Source organism: Triticum aestivum, chromosome 2B (genome assembly GCF_018294505.1).
Source record: "Triticum aestivum cultivar Chinese Spring chromosome 2B, IWGSC CS RefSeq v2.1, whole genome shotgun sequence".
NCBI classification, from domain to species: domain Eukaryota; kingdom Viridiplantae; phylum Streptophyta; class Magnoliopsida; order Poales; family Poaceae; genus Triticum; species Triticum aestivum.
The window spans coordinates 527357738-527363355 of record NC_057798.1 but is presented as its reverse complement, the minus strand read 5'-3'; positions in this window follow the sequence as shown (position 1 = coordinate 527363355).

Here is a 5618-nt window from a genome sequence, read left to right as displayed (position 1 = left end):
CCTCCCTGGCTCTGGCACACCCCCGCCGCCGCCTGCCTCGGCCCTGGCGTGCCTCCTGCTGCCTCCCTCCACCTGCTTCAACGACGGCGCCGGCCACCGCTACCTTCTTCCACCATGGCGCCGGCCACCCCCTCCTTCTTCCACCATGGCGCCGGCCACCCCTCCTTCTTCCACCACGGCGCTGGCCTCCCCCTCCTTCCACCGCACCGCCAGGCCCTTCTGCTCTTGAGCTTCACCGTGGGAAACTTCCCACGCCCCGCCACCGATGGCCTCTAGCACCGCCACCTCTGCCAACTTCCACAGGCCTCCCACCGATGGTGCTCCTCTTTCCCTACCCCAACTGCCGCGCCTCCTTCCGGTGAGATCCGTCATCAATCCAACCTTGTCCTTCCTCCCTGCCAATGCCGTGGGAGCTCCCATCCCGCTGCGCCGGCAACCACCTATCTCTCCCAGATTCACTGGTGGTGCATCGGATCTCGGCTCACAGCCAGTTCCCGCGACCCAAGCAACCGCCGGATTACTAAGGCGCAACCCCTGTGATCTAGCGCTGCTGCCAGGACCGACCTCCAACTACTTGCCGCTGCCGCTGAGGTCCACTGTTGGCCCACCACCTACAGCCGTGCGCTGCGGCAACCACCCCTCACCACAGCCATCCACCGCCAAATGTGTCGGCCACCACGGGTGCCGCCTACCCCTGCCCTGCACTCCGCTGCGCCCTACCTTCTTCCCCCTGCTACTAGCTGCTACTACAAAACTTGCCGACAACGCTGCTTGCTAGCTGATATTGGTGTGTGCCAGGCGTACCATTTTTTGGTGTTTCAATGGATAGTCCAATTTCAACAAATAACTCAGTTCAAGGAGTTATGTAAGACAAAATACGAGCCATTTTAAGTTCAAGAGAGAAGTAGCACAACTGCTTGTTTTGCTTGCCTCCCGATGATTGTCTTTTTGATGTACCTTTTGCGCTAAGTGTTGTACAATATTTGCTTGTTTCTTCCTATCAGATGAACTTTATTGGCTTGATGGATTCATCTGTGTTGGTGGTTAAGGACTAGATATGCCTAGTAGACCACTGACTGTTAGAGCAGTTTGCTTTAAAATGTACCAGAACAGAAAAATGCTAGGGAAAGAGGACAAGAGGGCGCCATGATAGTACACCTTTTTGTATAGTGCTACACATTGTTTACAAAGGGCTTGGGGCATGCACCCAACTCCATATGCACATCCATTTTGGCGAAACTTTCCTGCAGAATGATGAAATCTACAGAACAAAAACATGATGAAATCTACAGAACGAAAATTGCTCTTACATATCCTAGAAAAACGATGATAGAAAAACAAACCAACAGAAGTTTACCAAAAAGACACTACAAAAAGTACATTAGAAGTTTAGGACGACACATGGAGATTTCGGACCAAAAGAAGAAGTTCAAACAGAGAAGATGGGAAGTTCACGAGCAAAAAAATGTGAAGTAAATGAAATCGAAAAAAAGAAGTTAATGAAATTCACTAAAAATTTTGTTCATTGCAACAAGTTTGAATAAAAGAGGAACACACCATCAAAATATCCCACAAAAGAGGGTCAAACTAAAATAACAAAAATAAATCAAAAAAGTTTAGTTAGAAAACGGATTTCCCCATTTCTCGAAAAACCTAGAAGTTTAAATAAATAATGAAGCGGTTCAATGCTTATTACTACATTAGGGTTTTTTCCGTTACTAAAGAAAAAACATAGGAAGGCCAAAAAATTAAAAAATAGAACAGCTCAAAATTTATACGGAAAATGGATATTCCCCGTTCTACAAAAAAACTAGAGGTTCAAATTGAAATAACGGGGAAGTTCAATGTTTATTACAATATCGAGAAGGTCAAATTGAAAAAATCGAGCAGTTCAAAAGGTTTATGAAAACAAATTTTCCTTCTTTTAAATATAAGACCTAGAAGTTCAACTTTAAATAATTGAGCATTTCGATATTTATTACATAACTAGGACTTTTGCCGTTAGTACTCAATAACACCAAGAAGTCCAAAATTAAAAAAATATGAAGTTGTTTAATGTTTATAAATACTCAGATTTTCCCCAATGCTAAAGATTAAAACCAAGAAGTTCAATTTCGAAAAATGGACTAGTTCAATGTATATAAAAAAACTCAGGTTTTCACGTTACTAGAGAAATAAAAATCAAGAAGTTCAATTGGAAAAAGCGGAGAAGTTTGATATTTATTTGAAAACGGATTTTTCTAGTTACTAAAGAACAATAAGTTCAATTTCAAATAACGAAGAAGTTTGATCTTTCTAAAAAACCTCCAATTTTCACATTTCTAAAAATACACAATGAAGTTCAAATAAAAAGGTGGAGCGGTTCAATATCTGTAAAAAACTCAGATATTTTCGCGTAACCAAGAGAAGTTCAGAATTATAACTACCAGAAGTTCATGCACTACACGGTGTGCATTTGTGTGAAAAAAAGAATGAAAAAGTAAAGGCTAAAAGTTTTGTTGCTAGAAGTTCAAGTGCTCAACCCAAGAAAATTTCAAAAATTCTTCTGAGAGAGGTTGAACAAAAATATGTGATAGAAGTTCAAGGAGAAAACAGCGGGGACGTTCAACTACTACACTGAATGCGTTTCAGATAAGAATATAAGAATAGAAAACCAAAAGCTTAAAAGGTTTGTTACAAGAAGTTCACGTGGTCCTCCGTGCACGGTGCAAAATTAATATTGCGGGACATCCGACCTCCAATTACATGCTTGAAAATAGCAAAAAATGACGTCCGACCTTCAATTGCATGTAATTCAATGTATGCACAAAAATGTGACAGAAGTTCGTAGTGAAAACAATGAGAAGTTCAAGTACCGCAAGGAATGCATTTCAGGTCAGAATAAAAAGTATATAAAAATAAAAGCTTAAACAGTTTGTTGCTGGAAGTTCAAGTGCTCTGTCAGGGGAAGTTCAAAATTTCTTGCGAGAGAGGTTCACCTTCTATTTCCATGTTCGATTTTTTCCGTATAAAAATCGAATACAATTCTTTACTCAAAATATAAAAAGGTGAAGTTCAAATTGAAATAACAAAGAAGTTCAGAGTTTATTAAAACCTAGGATTTACCTGTTGAAAAAATAAAAAACACGACACCATTTTCTGCACTTTTAAAAACAACTCATAAATGAAAAAGAATGGTTTATAGAAGTTCAATTGCTCAGCGAGGAAAAGTTCAAAAAATTCTTGTGAGAGAGGTTCACCGTGTATTTAGATGTCCAAAATACATTAAAAATATATTGTTTTTTGTGTTTTAAAATAATTCTCTCAAACCAGAGAGAAGTTCAAAAGTGATAACAAACGGAAGTTCACGTACTACATGGTGTGTATTTCATACAAGAAAAATACAAATAAAGTGAAACAGAGTGAAGTTCAAATAGACATGCCCTAGAAGTTCAACTACTTCACGTAGTGCGAAAAATAGCATGTCAAAAAATAACACGTCAAAAATAGAGTGAAGTTCAAACAGACATGCTCGAGAAGTTCAACTACTGCACGCAGTGCATTTCCATTTGCGATGAAGGCAGAAATCATGATCTTGTCATTTTTTAATTTGCTTCAAAACGACAGGAATATCATTTGTGTAAGTTCGAGTCCTCGGTCGGAGAAAGTTAAAAAATTTATTGTGAGAAGGGTTTGTACAAAAGGAAAAATCATTTGTGTAACACTAATGAATGGATGAGTAAAATTACAAACGAAAATACGTCACAGAAGTTCAACGTGAAAACAGCAAGAAGTTCAACTACTACACTTAATGAATTTCACATGAAAAACTTTTAAAACCGTCGCGAGTATGAAAAAATGATCAACACGGGAAAGTTGCTTGTCTAGAGAAGCTTTCCATCGGTATATCACTTGCTCAATTCCAGTGAGTGTTCCGGTGCGTAGATGGAAAGCTACGGGCAAAAAAAGCACGTGAAAAACAGAGTGAAGTTCAAGGTTTCATACCGAGAAGTTCAGGTACTTCACGCGATGCATTTTTCACGAATTTGTTTCGCGATAAAGGCAGAACAAATGATCTCGCTGTTTTCCAAATTACTTGAAAACGGCAGGGAATCACAGAAAACCATCAACATGAAATTTTTTCGCATTTTCCTTAGATTTTCAACGGTATATTATTTGCCCCATTCCGATAAAGTCTGTGGAAATTACAGCGAAAATACGTTTTTAGCCATTTTGAAAACTGACATAAAACAGTAAGTAATTGGGAGAAATAATATATACCAAAAAGTTTCGCATTTCCTCAAGCTTTCCAACGCCATATCATTTGTTGCATTCGGACATAGGCTTAAAAAATAGATCCAAAATACGAACTCGGTGAAACTTGTATCGTTTTCTAAATCACTTTTAAACCGTTCAAAATTAGAAAAAACTTTCTACATGAAAAAGTAGCGCATTTTCATAAGCTTTCCAACGCTATATCATGTTCCTCAATTGGTTTAGCCGTTTAGAAATGACATCGAAAATACGAACTCAGCTGTTCAGTTTGTGAAATTTTATGATTTTCTAAATTACTCTTTAATCGTAGGAAATTAGAGAAAACTTTCAACATGTGGAAGGAGCGGTTTTGCAGCAGCTTTCCAAAGCCATATTACTTGCCTCATTCCGATAAACGGTTTAGAAATGCGATCGAAATTACGTTTCACATTTTTTGTGTGTTGAAAAAACAGTTTTCAAAACTGCTCTTAAACCGCTTACATTTTGCGAAAAAATTAACTTGGGTCATGATACTCGTGTCCATAGCTTTCCAACGGTATATAGCAAGCCCTATTTGGGCAATGTCACGGGAAGTTCAACCTAGCACAGGGGAAAGTTCACGTCGAACAACTCAGGCAGTAAAATCGCAAAAAACGCGAGTTCTTCACGACCCGAGTGCAAAATCCGCCTATGAGTGAGATTTGTATCTAAAACGAGTATTTAGTTGCTAAAAATCGTTTGAAGATTACACTTACATCACATGGAACACGACTAACCAGAAAAACTCGCGGTAGAAGGCACGGTTGCGAAGAGAGCCCGAAGGTCGGGTTCGTACAGAGAGAAGTTCAGATGCGCGTACTAACAAAAATACGTCACAGAAGTTCAGCGTGACAACAGCATGAAGTTCAACTACTATGATGAATGAATTTCAGATGAAAAACTTTTAAAATCGTTGCGAGTATGAAAAAATGACCAACACGGAAAAGTTGCGTGTTTACAGCAGCTTTCTATCGGTATATCACTTGCTCAATTTCGGTGAGTGGATGGAGAGCTAGGAGCAGTGGATAGAGATATACGAGCAAAAAAAGCACGTGAAAAATAGAGTGAAGTTCAAGTACACGTGCCGAGAAGTTTTCTTCACACGATGCATTTTCGAAGAATCAGTTTCGCGATAAAGGCAGAACGGATGATGTTGCCATTTTTGCAATTACTTGAAAACGGCTAGGAATCAGAGAACACCATCAACATGAAAAGTTTCGCATTTTCCATAGCTTTTCAGCGGTATATTATTTGCCCCATTTCGATAAAGTATGTAGAAATTATGCCAAAAATACGTTTTTAGTCATTTTCCAATTTGACTTAAAACTATAAGGAATTAGGAGAAA